The sequence below is a fragment of the Cibotium barometz genome, chromosome 15 (genome assembly GCF_041138505.1).
Source record: "Cibotium barometz isolate CiBa-2024 chromosome 15, ASM4113850v1, whole genome shotgun sequence".
Taxonomy (NCBI): domain Eukaryota; kingdom Viridiplantae; phylum Streptophyta; class Polypodiopsida; order Cyatheales; family Cibotiaceae; genus Cibotium; species Cibotium barometz.
The window spans coordinates 17,046,521-17,064,655 of record NC_141060.1 but is presented as its reverse complement, the minus strand read 5'-3'; the positions used below and the strand labels follow the sequence as shown (position 1 = coordinate 17,064,655).

Sequence of the window (18,135 nt, the reverse complement as noted above, 5' to 3'; positions counted from 1 at the left end):
GAAATGGTAAGAATAAAGATAAATTTGCATGGTGGAGGCTCCAAGAGTAAGAAGCTCTCAAGAATGGGTTACTATCGTAGCCGCACAAAATCTGTCCAACGGGATTTGTGATTTTGGTCTGGCTAAATGTAGGAACTCTTTCGGTCTTTGATACATTTCATTTTACCTGGGCATGTCCAAGCCTGGCAACACCACATCCATAGTGCCTTTATGGTTAGCATACGAATCACTCCCTGTCCACCTTGGCCGTGGATTGGATCAACCTGAAAGGCCTTGGTTATCTTGTCATAAGAGTTCATCAATTGGAATCATTTGAGGTAGTCCATGCCCCACTGTGGTAGTCTAAAGAAGTCTAGAAGGCTCACCTTCTAGAGTTGCTGGGGCTAGCTTCTACATCATCAGAGATTAGGTAATGTCACTCTTGAAGAATGCAAGAGAGAGAGGGAGAACTTGAGTTCCTTGCAAGCAAACACATACACACAAGAGAGAGAAAGTCAGTCTTTAGCCCACTTTGTTAGTTGTAAGGAGAACATGTTTTCCATCTCTTCTGCCCCTATGCTCAATCCTCGTGGAGAGGGTTGTGCCAATGGCTTCATGACAAAGGGACTGAGGATCAATTCACATGAAATAATGCCTTACTTGGTTTCGTTAAGAAGCTGAACCCTGCTATGGAATCCCTCTGACCCTACATGCGCTACAAATCTTGAACACTTTACGGACGACGCGGAACCAGATAGTCTTCCATGCCATTGTGTCGAAGCTCCCCACTGCCTTACCTAGGACTTGACATGTTTCACCATAGAAGAAGTAATATATGAAGTGTTCAAAAAACCACATTGAAAGGCATTATTTACAAAGTGTTTGGCCTCAAACTAAAGGTTTAAGTGTGTGAAGGGCAAGTACAGTTTGAAGGGTATGAAGGCTATTTCTTGGGATGATGGTCATGATGACAATGGGCATACCTATCTGTCAAAAATCAAGCATGGCTAAAAAACTGTTCTTGTGGAAGGATGACGTGCATACCCACTTGTCATCAAGCACGGCTAAGAAACTTTCTCGTGGAAGGATACCGACCTGTCAAAAATCAAGCATGGTTAAGAAGCTATTCTTGTGGAAGGCAAGACTGATTGTAATCTATGATAAAATGACGTGGATCATTATAGTGGAACTATTCAAAAAAGTCAAAAATCAAGCATGGCTTAGACACTATTCTCGTGGAAGGCAAAATGGATTATACTCTATGAAGTGGATCATTGTAGTGGAGCCATTAACAAAAAGGCATCTATGATGGCTTGAGTAACGAGGAAGATGTCCATTCCAATGCCAAACCTTATGTTAAATATGTTAATCGAGTCCAAGGGCAGTATTATCCCAAGATTCGTGGGACAAAGCTCTAATAAAATAGGGCTGAACTATATTCTCTTCACTTTAATTCTACATTATCAGCATGGCTTCTCTTTGCAGGTCAGAACCTCGCACGCTGCCCTGCCCTATGGGCTGAACTATATTCTCTTCACTTTAATTCTACATTATCAGCTCTAATAAAATAGGGCTGAACTATATTCTCTTCACTTTAATTCTACATTATCAGCATGGCTTCTCTTTGCAGGTCAGAACCTCGCACGCTGCCCTGCCCTATGGGCGCTGATGCCCGATCTCTATCTTGACTGTTCGTGATACTACCGCTCTTTTAAAACACTAGCTCTGACGCAGCAGCATCATATGTGGGATCATTCAGCAGCTGCGCTTGCAACAGCAATAGCCCGTGGTGATGGCGATGGTAGTTTTGGAGCAACGCAACGGCAGGCCCTGTAGCTGCAGCTAGAAACTGGGAACAAAGACACCTCTTGGACGGATCATCCCCCACACATGGAGGCATTTCCTTGATGCCCCCTTTGAAGCTTTGATACAGTGCATACTCTGTACACTCTCTCTCCCCCCCATATGAATGTTTAGATGTTAGTTTACATAAATACATAAGCATTTATGATATGTATTTATATTTAAGTATAAACTAGAGAGAGTATATTTACACGTGTACGGGTGCACATGCATATCGTTGTGTGTACTTTATGTTTGCAGATCTCTCTCTCCCCTTATGAAGGTATATATGTTTGTATATCTATATGATTTTTACATAAATACAAGAGTATTTACTTGTGTGATATGTATCTATACTCTAGTATAAACTAGAGAGAGTACAGCAATGGAAACGGGGTCCTTGAGGAAATAGGAACAGGCTCCTTGAGAAGAAATGGGAACGATGGAACGGCATGTCCACTGTGGATCATATATTTTAATATATAGACCATGCTTTTTTCTCTAAAAGAGCATAGCAAACAAAAGATACGCCTAAGATAATAGTAAACATTAAGAGAGTTAATGTGATAGATAAAGACCTTATGTATTGCATACATTGAAAGTGTGTTCTATAAATGGCATCTTTTCAAATGGGGGGAACATAGAAACGGAGGTGCCAAGTAGAGTTCCGTCATTTTTAGGTGGGCAAACAATGTTTCCTGGTAACTATGACGTCGTGTAGAGGTGCATGTAAATATTGTTGTGTATATTTGTGTGTGTTCATGTATGCATGTAGAAAGGTGTATGCATCTCTCTCTCTCTCTCTCTCTCTCTCTCTCTCTCTCTCTCTCTCGATGTGTGTGTATGTAGGATGCATGTGTCACGTGCATCCCGCACTTGGATGCCACGTAGACATTTCTGTACAGAAGGTGCAGGACCTGGGATGGTGAACTGGTCCCATGTGAGCCCAGTCCGGGACGAGTCAGCCAGGGATCCATCTCAGTCGTCCGAGGTCAGGTGTGCATTGTCCTGCACATGAGTCCAAGGTCAGGTGTGCGCTGTCCTGCACATGAAGCAGTGCCAATCCGCGCTGTGAGTCTCCCTCTGGAATGATGTCAGATGTTCTGTGTATCTAGTTTGCAACTGGATGCTAGACCTCTGTGGGCAGATAGGTTTGCATGTAGAGATGGGGCCAGCTCATAGGGCTACCCCAGTGCGAAGAGTTGCACCCTTAGTGTGGGCATGGGGGAGGTGTAGAACCACCCCCAAGGGGCCAGGAGGGCCCAAGCTGTGCCCACCAGCCATGGCATGGGCTGGAAGGGCTGTCGGCCAGCTTTGATGCTGCTGGACAGGCAGCCGACATGGTTAGAATCCCTACCTAGCAGGTCGGCCAGGTGTAGGGGGCAGTCCCACACCTATGCGCAGAGTGGCCAGCAGCCTGGTGCTATCCCAGAAGGCATGCGCAGAATGGCCAGCATATAATATAGTGTGAAAGCACAATATTGCATGTGAAAACATTTTATTTTCTAAAGGCCTAGTTGTGGGGCTTTATGAAGCTGGCCAACTGGATGAAAGGAGGAGTATAAATACTCCAGCCAAGAAACATTGAAGCCATCTCATAATTCACCAAGTGCATCAAGCATACAAGGGCCAGGACAGCCAAGAGGGTGCTAACGCAAAGGGGTGAAGGACTAAAGGTCAAGGGCAGGTTTTCCAGCCAAGAAAAGGTCAAGTTTCTGTATTTGTTTTCAGATTTACATCATTCTAATAAAGCAAATACACCATCCGTGGTGGGGGCCCTACAGAGGGTAATTGGGACCCAATACTGTGTCCTCTCCATCTCCCCTTTCTCTCTCTATTTTCTGCACATCTCCTTTCAGTTTGTGCGTTAATTCCGTCGCGAAAAGAGTGCTGATTTCTGAGTTTTGAAGTACCGATCCTTCTCCGAAGCTTCCGCATATTACAGTGGTATCAGAGCCTACTTCAAGGACGAAGATTCAGCAAAGAAAACCAGAAATTTTTTTCGCTCGTGTGGTTGGTTTTTAGACGCCGGTGGACTACCCCTTTCGGAGTGACTCCTGTCCCTCGAAGGACGGTTGGTTTTTAGCCTCCGGAAGCCTCCGGAAGTCTCCCACACAGATAGTGGATGGTCAGATTGCATTCCGGAAAGGAATTGCATTTTCCCGCTATGGCGAGTTTCGGCGATGAGAGAGAACCAGAGCCATGGGACCAGAGTGCACCAGGCAGCCCAGCTAGGGCACCCGGCTTGAGTGTAACAGACATGTTCCAGTAGATGATGCGAGCAATCGCAGACCAGACAACCAAGTTGGATGAGCAGAAGGCGCGGATTTTGGCTCTGGAGGAGCGTTCTCGCTCTCCAGCGTCGCGTTTTCCATCTCCTCCTCCCTCTCCTTCCGTACCCCAGATACCAGATCCTCGTCACAGGGACCCTCTCGAGGGGTCACAGCCGCAGCCAAGCTCCTTGCTTGAGATGCAGATGCGTGCATTGGAGATTCGACAACGAGAAGACGACGCCATGCGACGAGTGGAACACGAGCGTTGCCTCAGAGCTTTGGACGCCAGATTGACACCGGCGGCGCCCTTGAATCATTTTCCCGAGAAAATGAATTTCAGTAAGTATAATGGTAAACTCGATCCCACTACTCTTTATTCATGGTTACATCAATTTGAAGCTTACTTTGCCGCAGTTAGGAAAACGGATATTGACAAAGTGATCTTAGCTAGTTGGTACTTGGAAAGTGAGGCCATTCCTTGGTGGACTCAGTGGGCTCATGCCCACACCAGAGCAGGTATGGCAGCTTATGTGTGGGACGAGTTCGTCCGCGACCTTAAGCAGCGGTTTCTACCGCCCCACTACCTTGAGCGACTCGAAGACGAGTGCAGGGGAGCGCGTCAGAACGCGCAACCAGTCCTTCAGTTTGCCAATAAAATTTCGACCTTGTGTCTGCAATTAGGCTTATCTGATACGGACAAGAAAGGGCAGTTTTTGTATGGATTGAACACGCAAATCCAATGGGAGGTGCGTATGTTTAGGCCAGCCACCTTTGAGGACGCACTCTCGCTTGCGCAGAGTGCAGAAATGAAACACAATGGTGGCAAGCCCAAGACTTCCCAGCCGGCTTCTCCCAAGGCTAATGCCTCGGGGGGCAAAATCCAGAACCAGACGGGGTCTTCCCCAGGACAGAGCCCGGGAGCCTCTGGCTCCAAGAACTCGAACAATGCATCTAAGCTTACTCCAGACCAGAAAGCGGAGGCAGGCAAGACAGGTGGCAAGTTGAGTGCTGAGGAGCTTGCTCAGTACAGGAAGGAGGGTAGATGTTTCTTTTGTCACACAAAAGGACATACTTCTCGGGATTGTCCGAAGAAGCCTCCAAAGGCCGCCGCCGCCTCCACAGCTTCCGTGGTGAGCACAGCTCCCACACAAACCCCAGCGGCTACCCCTAGTTCTTCAACCCCCGGTGCTTCAGTTGGAGCAATTATTAGCCGGGAGCTCGAAGATAAGCAAAAGAGCGCCCATGACCAGGAGTATGAGCGCAACGAATTGCTCAAGTCCTTTGGCTACATAGGTGGCCAGAGAGTCGTTGTCTTGTTTGACAGCGGCAGCACGGAGGATGTGGTCACGGAACAGGCCGCTAGGCGTGCCCGTTTCGAGCTAACTCCGGTGGACAAACAAGTTGAGGGTTTTAGCACAGGTATGACAACGAGCGTCAAGTATGAAGCTCTAGGTGCTAAGTTAGTGATTCAGGGCATAGAGTTTGTGCGTGACTTTATGGTTGCCCCTCTTGTAGGAGCAGACATAATTTTGGGTATCTAGTGGTTTCACAAGTTTTTTCCTGATGTCAAGTGGGACAAGCACACGTTCCAGATCGATCGGAATGTGTCAAACACCCCGGTGACCATTAAGTGTGAGCCAGGTATTCCAAACTTTCCGCTCATAAGCCACTTGCAGGCTAAGCGAGCAGTCAGGAAAGGCGCACAGTGTGCGATGATTTACATCCAGACAGCCCAGACGGTGGCCAGTGCTTCCGAGAAGTACTCGGTTCTCCATGAAAAGTTCCAGAAGATTTTTCTTCGGGACAGTCTCCCTCCCCAGCTTCCCCCGTCCAGACCAGAGGATCACAAGATTGACCTCCTCCCAGGCTCGGAACCCCCGAGCAAGTTTCCGTATCGCCTTTCTAAGGCAATGGAATCGGAGTTGGACCGCCAACTCCAAGAATTGTTGCAAGCTGGCTTCATCCGCCCAAGCGTGTCGCCATTTGCAGCACCGATCTTGTTTGTCAAGAAGAAAGATGGGTCTTCTCGGTTGTGTGTCGATTATCGTGCACTCAACAAGCTGACTATCAAGAGCAGATTCCTGATGCCTCAAATTGACTATATTCTCGAGAGGCTGAATGGAGCTAAGGTGTTCTCCAAACTGGATTTAAAGAGTGGGTACCACCAGGTTCGGATTGTAGAGGGGGACATCCCCAAGACAGCCTTCCGTACAGAACGGGCCCACTATGAATTTGTGGTTATGCCTTTTGAATTGACGAACGCCCCAGCTACATTTAACCGCATGATGATGCGTATTTTCCGGGAGTTGATTGGAGAGTGTGTGTTCATATTTCTGGACGATATACTCATATTTTCAGCTACAGTTGAGCAGCATGACATTGATGTGGAGAAAGTCCTTAAGTTGCTGGAAAGCAACGAGCTCTATGTCAATGAAAAGAAGTCAGAATTTTATCTGTTCCAGGTACATTACTTGGGATATATAATTAGTGCTGAAGGCATTCGACTTGATCCGGCTAAAGTGGCCGAGATTGTTAACTGGGAGGTACCTCAGACCGCTTATGACATTAGATCATTTGTGGGGTATATGCCAGGCATATTCCACCCACATTGACAAGTTTTCTGATCTCTCGGCAGACCTCACCGATCTGCTAAAGGGAGTGAAAACAAGAAGGCAAAAGATTCGAATGACTCCATGAGCGTTGGAGGCATTCCAGAACCTCAAGGTGGCTTTATCAGAAGCGCCTTGTTTAGCCCTTGCCTTGTGGGACGAACCATTTCAAGTGATCACCGATGCGAGTAACATCGCAATTGGAGGTGTATTACAACAGAATGGTCATCTGGTAGCTTACATGTCTCGTAAGTTACTGCCCGCCGAAAAGAACTACTCAGTCTATGATCGTGAACTCCTAGCAGTTATACAGGCCTTGAAACATTGGAAACATTTCCTGTATGGCCGTGACTTCGAGGTTCGCACTGACCATCAGGCATTGCGCTGGATTCAGACGATGCCAAGTGCACAGTGGAGTGATCGACAACACCGCTGGAGTCAGATATTCCAGCAGTTCGGTGGTATGATTGAGTACCTTCCAGGAAAGGCCAATCTAGTGGCCGATGCTTTGAGCAGGAAGGGACAAGTATCTGCGATTCAGACCACTAGACTAGACCTTGTTGGTACAGGACTAGGAGACATGAAGCACATGTACGCGGATTCCGAGGAATTCGGTACACAGTGGGAACAGGCATTGGATGCCACAGGACCATGCCATTTTCTGATACGCGATGGTTGGCTTTTCTACAAAGGCCGACTATGTGTCATGAAATCATTCCGTGCAGCTCTTCTCCATGATGCCCATGACGCCATTACAGGTGGTCATAGGGGCATGAATTCGACTCTGGAGAAATTAGAACGGCAATACTATTGGCCAAAGATGAGGCGTGATGTGTTTACATATGTACAACGCTGTGACATTTGTCAAAAGGTGAAAGCTCCTCGTGGAAAGAAGATAGGGTTGTTACAGCCTTTGCCAATTCCTGAGGGTCCTTTCCAGGACATGTCGATGGACTTTGTCACAAATCTGCCTCCCAGTCCGAGTAAGCGTAATACGCAGTGTTTAACTATTGTTGATAGGTTCAGCAAATTTGTTATGCTTATTCCTTGCAGGGCCAATGTGACCGCCAAGGATGTTGCCCAGCTATTCATTCGGCATTGGTACCCGATTGGCGGGATTCGTAGGACCATAGTGTCAGACCGAGATGCCAAGTTTACCAGTCATTTTTGGAGGGCATTGTTTGATAATTTTGGTACTAAGTTGAATTTTTCCAGTGCATTCCACCCACAGACAGATGGCCAGACAGAGATATACAACCAGTTGGCCTTTGATGTGCTGAAGTGTTATGTCCACGATCAGCAAGGTAAGTGGGAATCGTTTTTGCCTTTAGTTCAAGCTGTTTTGAATGACTCTTTTTCTTCAGCTATTGGCAGGACTCCATATGAGGCAGCGTTTGGAAGGCCTTTCCAATCGTTGTTAACCAGGACTTCGTCTTCAGTACCGGAGGCGAACAGAGTGACGGAGTCTTACTAGGAGATCCTCGAGTCCGTTAAAGACAGATTGGCTAAAGCGCAAGAGGCCTACACTCGACAGGCCAATAAAGACCGAAGGGACATGAAGTTTTCGGAAGGGGATTGGGTGTATCTTCGGATTATGAAGCAAAGATTGAAGCAGGTGGGCAAGCGATGCCCAAAGTTGTCTTTCAGGAGCTTCGGACCATTTCCCATCCGGAAAAAGATTAATGAGGTGTCTATGCAGTTAAAGCTACCTCTGAGTTGGACTATGCACGATGTATTTCATGTCAGTTGGTCAAAGCCATATGCAAGTCCACCCCCTTCAGAGGTCAAAGACGAAGCGGAACCAGACATTATTGATGAAGCAGAAGTAATGGTTCCAGAACAGATCCTTCTGCACCGTTTCAAGCATGGCTCAGGCCGAAGACTACGACAGTTTCTCACGAAGTTTCAGGACCGAGGAACTCATGAAGCGGTATGGCTCGACAAAGAATTTTTCGAAGACTATTCGGCATTATTGACGGATTATTTGGAGGCTATGCAGCTTCCGTCAAGTTAAGCAGAAGGGGATGTCACGTGCATCCCGCACTTGGATGCCACGTAGACATTTCTGTACAGAAGGTGCAGGACTTGGGATGGTGAACTGGTCCCATGTGAGCCCAGTCCGGGACGAGTCAGCCAGGGATCCATCTCAGTCGTCCGAGGTCAGGTGTGCATTGTCCTGCACATGAGTCCAAGGTCAGGTGTGCACTGTCCTGCACATGAAGCAGTGCCAGTCCGCGCTGTGAGTCTCCCTCTGGAATGATGTCAGATGTTCTGTGTATCTAGTTTGCAACTGGATGCCAGACCTCTGTGGGCAGATAGGTTTGCATGTATAGGTTTGCATGTAGAGATGGGGCCAGCCCATAAGGCTACCCCAGTGCGAAGAGTTGCACCCTTAGTGTGGGCATGGGGGAGGTGTAGAACCACCCCCAAGGGGCCAGGAGGGCCCAAGCTGTGCCCACCAGCCATGGCATGGGCTGGAAGGGCTGTCGGCCAGCTTTGATGCTGCTGGACAGGCAGCCGACAGGGTTAGAATCCCTACCCAGCAGGTCGGCCAGGTGTAGGGGGCAGTCCCACACCTATGCGCAGAGTGGCCAGCAGCCTGGTGCTGTCCCAGAAGGCATGCGCAGAATGGCCAGCATATAATATAGTGTGAAAGCACAATATTGCATGTGAAAACATTTTATTTTCTAAAGACCTAGTCGTGGGGCTTTATGAAGCTGGCCGACTGGATGAAAGGAGGAGTATAAATACTCCAGCCAAGAAACATTGAAGCCATCTCATAATTCACCAAGTGCATCAAGCATACAAGGGCCAGGACAGCCAAGAGGGTGCTAACGCAAAGGGGTGAAGAACTGAAGGTCAAGGGCAGGTTTTCCAGCGAAGAAAAGGTCAAGTTTCTGTATTTGTTTTCAGATTTACATCATTCTAATAAAGCAAATACACCATCCATGGTGGGGGCCCTACAGAGGGTAATTGGGACCCAATACTGTGTCCTCTCCATCTCCCCTTTCTCTCTCTATTTTCTGCACATCTCCTTTCAGTTTGTGCGTTAATTCCGTCGCGAAAAGAGTGCTGATTTCTGAGTTTTGAAGTACCGATCCTTCTCCGAAGCTTCCGCATATTACAGCATGTATGCATGTGCGCATGAGTGCATGTACGTGTATTGTCATGTGCAAGACATGAGCAGGGTTGATCTCTGTGCTAGTCCTGAAGGGCAACAAAATAAAGAACTAGTTCAGAACCTGAGTTTGGAGCATAGGTTGTTGTTGTGGATAGGGAGTGACTGATAGAGGAGATTGAAGGGCTGTCAGCCAGCGCATGCAGGAGAGGATACCTATCGTTTGTGGCAACCTTGTCTAGGACCTGGTCAACCAGTAGTCGGCCAGTTCACCAGAAAATTCCAAGGCCTATAAATGGCAATGTTGCTTATCGTTGTGACTCACTAGATTTAGGTATACATTAGGTTTTACACCTTTTCAAGAAGGCAACCAAGGGCTGCAAGATTTGTACTATCTTTTTGTACATTTGAATATATTGAATACTCAGCTATCTCTCTCTCTTTCCTCTCTCTCTTTTGTACATGTTTTGCATCAGCATGTTCCAAGATGGTGTTTAGGACTAAAAGAAGACTCTAGAGCTTCTGCGTGTAATATTGGTATTAGAGCATCAGGCTTAGTAAGGCTAAACACTAATTCAGTACTAGGTGAAGGTGTACAGGTACGAGACCCAAGGAAAGGAACACAAGACTTGGAAGAAATTCCTAGGAGTTGGTTGGTGGTGTTTCACGAGGCCCAAGGGAATGGCAGTCTTGTGAGTCGGTTGCCACTTGGGGCACACCAGGAAAGACGTCCAGGCAATGATTCCAGGGGAGGATGATCCTCGAAGGGGTGGAGTGAGAGTGCCAGACTCAATACTCAGGAAAAGAAGACTAGAGAAAGTGTTCAGGGACATGGCAAGAATGGAAAGGGGACAAGATGGAACCACCGATGCATAGATCTTCATTAGAGTTGGAGTGGATTTGGAGACCGAGCAGGGTGTTCAGTGAAAAGGTTGCTAGGAAGGGAAGGATGACAGGGGGACTCCAGGAATAGACAATGGGATGATGATAGTCATCCAAGAACACAGATTGGAATCCCATCATCAAGTTTAGCAGAGGGGGATGTCATATGCAAGACATGGGCAGGACTAATCTCAGAGCTAATCCTGAAGGGCAACAAGATAAAGAACCAGTTCAGAACTTGAGTTTGGAGCAAAGGTTGTTGTTGTGGGCAGGGAGTGACTGGTGGAGTTCATTGAAAGGCCAGCACACGCACGAGGGAACACCTATCAGTTGTGCAGTAAGCTTGCCAAGACCTGGTTGACTTGTAGTCAGCCAGTTCACCAGAAACTCCCAAGGCCTATAAAAGGCAATGTTGCTCATTGTTGTGACTCATTTAGTCGAGCATTGGGTTGAGTCCTTGATTTAGGTATAGATTAGGTTTTACATCTTTTCAAGAAGGTAGCCAAGGGCTACAAGATTTGTACTACCTTTTTGCACATTAGAATATACTGAATACTTAGCTATCTCTCTCTCTCTTTTTTATCCATTTTGCATCAGCATATTCCAAGATGGTGTTTAGGGCTGAAAGAAGACTCCTAGAACTTCCACATGTAACATGTATTTACCTCTTTCTCATGTCTTCATGAATGTTTTCTTTTGACTGTGCATTTTGCTAGGTCTCTGCACTTAAAGGAACTCTCTGCTACCTCGAATTGACCTTCCGGCTAGGAATTCTACAGATGTGTTGTTTGACATTGTAGATGTAGAGAATAAGCATGTGCTCAAGAACATCAAGGTGATGAAACATGAACACCAATGTTTTTGTGCTCAGTTTGATTAATCAATTTGATAAACTTAGTTGCAGTGGTGCCTAGTATTAGCAAGGTTTTCTTTGCATCATAGCAATTCATATTTGCACTAGCCATATGATCAACATTTCATGTACACCATGGTGTTGGTAGTTTTCTTCTGATTTTGATTTGTGTACCATGGTAAGGGTGTTTTGCAGTCAATTTTTCAAGTCTACACCTTATATTTGATAAATAGTTGCAACATAGAAGTGCTTGTGATTTGTATCAAAAAGTAATGATTCACATTCAATAGAGTCCATTTGTGGGGATTGTGTCATGGTACTATTGAGATACATGAGTAGTGTGTGTGGTGTAGGAGGTCATTTACAAAAAGGTTTTGGAAGATGAAGGGCACACATAGCTTGTTGAAGTGGAATAGTTGGCCATATGGCTGTTCCTCTTCTGCTCTGGAACTCTCTCCATCCGGTTTTTTATATATCAAAACAGGCACATTCATTCAGTAAGCATACAAAGAATCTCATGCCTAGCTAGGTATCCCATATAGCAGGCACACAAGTCTGGTGTCACACATGGAAGCTCTGGGAGTCTTCTTTTAGCCCTAAGATAGAGAAGAGAGAGATAGAGTTAGCTGAATATTCAATATATTCTATAGTACAAAATGGTACATCTTGGCTAGCCCATAGTTGCCCCATCAAAAGGTAGAAATGCCTAATCTAGTCCTATTCTATGACCCTACTCCCTAGAGGAGTGAGTACCTAACAATGAGCAAGTGTGGCCCTTTTATAGGGCTGGATCGCCTTCATGGACTGGCCAATCTGCTGTTGGCCAGGTCTTGGACAAAATATCACTTCATTGCTGCAGTCGACAAAGTCCTATTCATTTATTGTTCTGGCTCCTGTCCTCCAAAATTTCCTTTATGGCATTAGGGAACAAGTGACTAAGGTTCATTATGATTTTATCCATGTAAAAGCATCAGTAGTTGAGTTAAAAGTCAGAGCCCATGAGTTATTGAGAGGTGGGGAGATTCTAGGCTTTATGGAGAAGGTTTAGGAGATGATGTAGGCTTTAGAGAATCAATGTACCTATGATGCCTATTTAAAGAGGCAACTCAGCTAATACAAGTGTGCATGATTATACTAATCAAACCTATGCTTATGTTAATCCATGTTGTAATCTTTCTACTTTAAGTGTTTCATTATGATTCACCATGGTGCCTCTTGATCATTATGAACCACCATACTTACTTCATTTGGTATCAGAGCCTTGTTACTTCTTCCATCAATATCATTATCAATTAAATCTCTTTATTAATCTCAAAATTAATCAAGATTATGCTATTTTATGCCTCTCCTACATACCACTGCTCACTGGAGGGTGGAAATCAACTCACACACAACATCATTGAGTGAGCCAACTTCAGCACCTTGAAGCCAAGACACCACGCCTACATTATAAAGAAAACCGCTCTCCATCAAGCTTGGCATTGTCGAGTTTCTTGCTTGCAAATGGCACCTTTTTTTTTGAGAAAAAAGATCTCTCCTTCACCGCCTGCAAGCATTGTTTACAATGATGGATATGATGACCATGCTAGTGCTCGTAGGTCTTACTCTAGTTAGGTCTACAATGCCATTTATGATGCCAGATGCTAGATCCTAGTTATGTTTACAACTAGTTTAGGATATGGGGATGACTGTGGAAAGGGTAAGTTCTCTTTTAGAAAGCCCAGCTATCTTGAAGAAAGTTGGCCTCATGTGAGGCTCCTGCTTCTTCCTTTGCTTCATCTCCACTTGAATCTGCTTCCTCTGCAAGTAATGATTTTTGAGCCTTTTTTCCTGAAAAAACAATCCTTCTCTTCATGGTTAGCTTTCCACTCCTTGGTTAAAGCAAGCACCCTCATTGTAAATGTTCCCTTGCCTTTTCTTGATCTTCTTCTCTTCTTCAAGTAGAGAAGCCTCTACATCTAGTAGGGAAGGAGACGGGAGGTTGGTAAGTGTGGTAACAATGTTACCATACTAATCTTGTGGTAGACTCTTTAGAAGCACTGTAGTAACTTCAGCATCTTCAATGTGTTTGTTGATTCTTGCAAGTTGGGTTAGACTCACTCTTCATATAGTTTAGATAAGTGGGAAGAGAATCACCCACATTCATTTTTAATTCAAATAACTTTATAAGAAGAGATATTTTGGAGTTCTTGGCTTGTGCTCCAAAAGTATATCAAGTGTCTCCCAAGCTTCATTTGAGGTTTCTTTCCCACCATCGATATGGTGGATGAGACTATCACACTTAATCCTAAGGCTATAATGGCAAGTGCTTTTTCATATTTGGTTAGCCATGTAGCCTCTGCATCCCTTGTGCTTGGTTTCTTATCTTTACCATTTGCAACATTCCACAAATCTTTCTTCATCAGAGTAAATTTAACTTTAGTTTGCCATGTGCGGAAATTCTGCCCTTCAAACTTATCTGTCTTCAGTGAAAAAGCTATTGTAGGGAAGGTGTTACCTTTGGGATGAATACCCAATAAGCAGTGTCTAGTCCCTTTACAAATTTTAATGGTAAGACAATCTAGAATTCACCCTCACCATACACATGCATGTTGTTGCTCAAAAAATCACTTAGACCCATAGCCCTTGCATAGGCACAATAGTGTGGCTTTTTTTTATATCTTTGTAATCTTCTTTTTAATGTAGTTTCTATTAGATGATTCACTTGATCTTGGGATAATGAAGGTTCAAAAGAAGAGTGAACATGAGCTTCCACTACTAAAATGAGTAATGAACTTCTAATGATCAATGAGCTTCCAAAACTAATGGGTAACGACAATATGAGCTAATAGAACTTTGTAATACCTTCCCAATAGTATGAATGAACACCTAATTGCGAAGAAATTCAGAGATTAAGCCCAATTAACCTCTAATTAGTAGAGATCTCTTACTGTTTTTTGTGTAGAAATAGAGCACCAAGTGGAGGATAATTATGACAAAGTGATGCTTTCTTGTTGTCAAAATGCTTGAAGGCAGCCATAGAGTCTAGATCAGTTTGAAACCATTAATCATAGGATTGGATAAAATGTAGAGTGATTAAAAAAAAACCAGAATGCCTTTCTAAGAGGTGCCCATGCTTGAATGTCATAGTGGAGGGCCTCCATTGCCAAGCTTGACGTCACCAGCACATTGGGAGGGCTTGAAAACCCATGTAGCATTGTCTAATCAACTTTAGTCATGGATATTTTGTTAAGGTGGGGTGTTGGATTAATACTCCAAAATATCCTTTATGACATCAGGGAATAAAGGACTAAGGTTCAATATGATTTTGTCCATGTAAAAGCACTAGTAGTTGAGTTAAAAGTCAAAGCCCATGAGTTATGGAGAGATTGTAGGCTTTATGGAGGAGGTCTAGGAGATGATGTACGAGTTTCCCTCTAGATTCATGCCCATGAGTTTCTTTAGACAATCAATGTACCTATGATGCCTATTTAAAGAGGCAACTCAGCTAATACAAGGGTGTGATTATACTAATCACACCTATGCTTATGTTAATTCATGTCTTAATCTTTCTAACTTAAGTGTTCCATTATGCTTCACCATGGTTCTTCTTGATCATTATGAAACGCCATAATTACTTCACCTGTGTCCTCTAAAAAATCCAAACTAGCACCAACAGCACCTAAATTTGGTCCTAATCTCAGTCTTTATCTTGTTGCCCTTCAAGGGAATAGCTCTACATTAAGCTTGCAAATGTTTTGCACATGACATCCCCCTCTGCTAAACTTGATGTGACGGGATTCCAAATTCCGTTCTTAGATGATTGTCATAATCCCATCGTCCATCCTTGGATTATCAAACCTGTCATCCTTTCCTTCCTGGCAACCTTTTCACTGAAAACCCGGCCCGATCTCCAAATCCTCTCTGAATCTGATGAAGATCTATGCATCTATTCCATCATGTTACCTAGCCCTTCATGCCCTGTTCCTGAACACTTTCTCTTGTCTTCTTTTCCTGAGTATTGAGTCTAGCACTCTCACTCCACCCCTTGGAGGATCACCCTCCCTTGGAACTGTTGCTTGAAAGCCTTTACTGGTGTGCCCCAAGTGGCACTTGAATCACAGGACTGTCATTTCCCTTGGGCCTTGTAGAACACCACCAACCAACCTCATGGGAGATTCTTCCACGTCTTGTGTTCCTTTCCTTGGACTGTGCACCTTTATCTAGGACTGAATCATTATTTAGCCTTGCCGAGCCTGATGCTCTCATACCAATGTCACACAGAAGCTCTGGGAGTCTTCTTTCAACCCTAAACAACATCCTAGAACATGTTTGATGCAAAATGCAATCAAGAAAGATAGAGAAGAGAGAGAGAAATAGTTGAGTATTTAGTATGTTCTATAGTACAAAAAGGTACATCTTGGCTAGCCCATGGCTACCCCATCAACAAAAAGGTAGAAATACCTAATCTAGTCCTATTATGTGACCCTACTCCCTAGAGGAGTGAGTACCTAATAATGAGAAAGTATGCCTCTTTTATAGGGCTGGATTGCCTTCATGGACTGGCTAATATCACTTCATTGCTGTAGCCTAGCCAGAGTCCTAGTCATTTCTTACTCTGGGGGCTGACAGCCTCTTGTGTCCTCCATAAATCATCTTGCCCAAACCATCATCAACAACTCCTAAATCTGGTCCTAATCTCAGTCTTGATCTTGCTACCCTTCAAGGGAATAGCTTGGGTTAGGCTTACACATGTCTTGCACATGACATCTGGCATCCTCTTATTTTAGTGTCAAAAAAAGGTGACCCCTAATCTGAACCTACAAACTTCTTGCTTCTTGAATTGCTACTCACATTATGAATTCTACTATGGACTACTAGTGAAGTGATAATTTGTCACAGAGCTTTGATTATCAAAGTGTTAAACGTTTTAAGTTGTTTAACATGATCAGTAAAATGTGATTTTAGGCAGCTGAAATTTCACATGGCTAAAGAAGGTTTTATGAAGAGATTTGAAGGCACATGAGACGTGAGGCCAGTATATGTGGAGTCCCCACATCGTGAGGTGGTGGCCTCGCTTGAGGATGATCCAGTATGTAGTACAAGTAGGGTAGCATCAGAGGTCCATTTTAGACAGGCTCCGTAGCTCATACTGTCGTGGTACAAAAGGGGCATCACAAGCAAGCAATCTCAGATGTTAATTGAAGACTTGTAAGTAGAAGCAAAGAGCCTAAGAGAGGGGAATAATAAATCATTAGAATTCCCCCTACAACAACACGAGGTGGCTCATTTTCATACACAATCAAGGCACTTTGAGCAAAGAGAAACAAAGCCCAAGTGGCCATTTCATAGTATCTAGATGGAGAAAAAGGGGCACCTCCCGCCTAAGGAAATGGCACCATTGGGGTATTATTATTCGCCCAATAGCCTTAATATTCTTTATGATTTATATCTGCTAATCTATTTCAATAGTACGCAATAGTGTTGTGTAGTAATCAAAAGCCCCAACGTCTCATAAATCGTCACATACATCTCTTCTCTATCAAGGATGACTAGACACTTGATCTATTTTCAAGAACTGGTATTAATTTATTTTATTAACTTTTATGGTGTTTTCTATAGTGATGTAACCTTAATTTATAATAATAATTATTTCACCTTATTGAAGTGTCGGGTTTGAGTAGATGGTGAAAATTTTGGTCCTCAAAATCATGTGCACCAATGAAATTTAAAGTCTCAATATGCATGTGTAAATGTTACAAGGATTTTGTAACATGGCCATGAGGTATGCATTAAACTTTTTGGTGCCCCTTTAAACCCATTGGCCTTTTGGCCAAGGTGCTCAAAAAACAAATAATTTCTTCTTGCTTCCTTGCACCTCTCAAAAGATTTTAGAATGTCATAATAGAAACAAAAATGCATCGTTTTGTTGGTGTTGCTCTTGACCCCCCACATGAGAGATGACAAAAGGCGGTGCCGGGACTCTTTGCCATTCCCTAGAATCTCCAAGGATCGACAATGTAGAATCTAATGCTCCTTAATAGTGCTTACAGTTGGAAACTTCATCCAACCTACCATCAGTCAGAACCCTGAGTAGCCTTTGAAATCGTACATTTTACATGTCAAGTGCCTCCAACGATCACAATGTGAACTCACCCAATTCATTGCATAGATGTGCGAGAGAGATTTTTCATTTATAGGTGGAAAACCTCCTTCACAAGAAGTACAGGTAATGTTTTTATATCTCTAACTTTCGCTAATGGATGGTGAAAGCTTGTAGTGTGTGTGTGTGTGTGTGTGAGAGAGAGAGAGAGAGAGAGAGAGAGAGAGAGAGCAAAAGAGAGAGAGAGAAGGAGAGAGAGAGAGAGAGAGAGAGAGAGAGAGAGAACGAGATAGTGAAGAAAGGGAGAGAGGGAGGTGTGTGTGTGTGTGTGTGTGAGAGAGAGAGAGAGAGAGAGAGGTGAGGTGTGTGCGCATGTGTGTGTTTTCAGTCTTCTACATCAGCGGTCAAAAAAATCCAAGAACCTTATCCAACTTGACCAATAAAAATGTTTAAACACGATTATATAACAACAGATTTGTATACAATAATCATATTAA

General features: G+C 44.3%; 1 pseudogene; it reads left to right on the top strand.

Annotated features, from left to right (window-relative positions):
- The first annotated feature begins 11,358 nt into the window (after positions 1 to 11,358).
- LOC147631018 (uncharacterized) lies at positions 11,359 to 16,894 on the top strand (annotated as a pseudogene).
- The last annotated feature ends 1,241 nt before the right edge of the window (positions 16,895 to 18,135 follow it).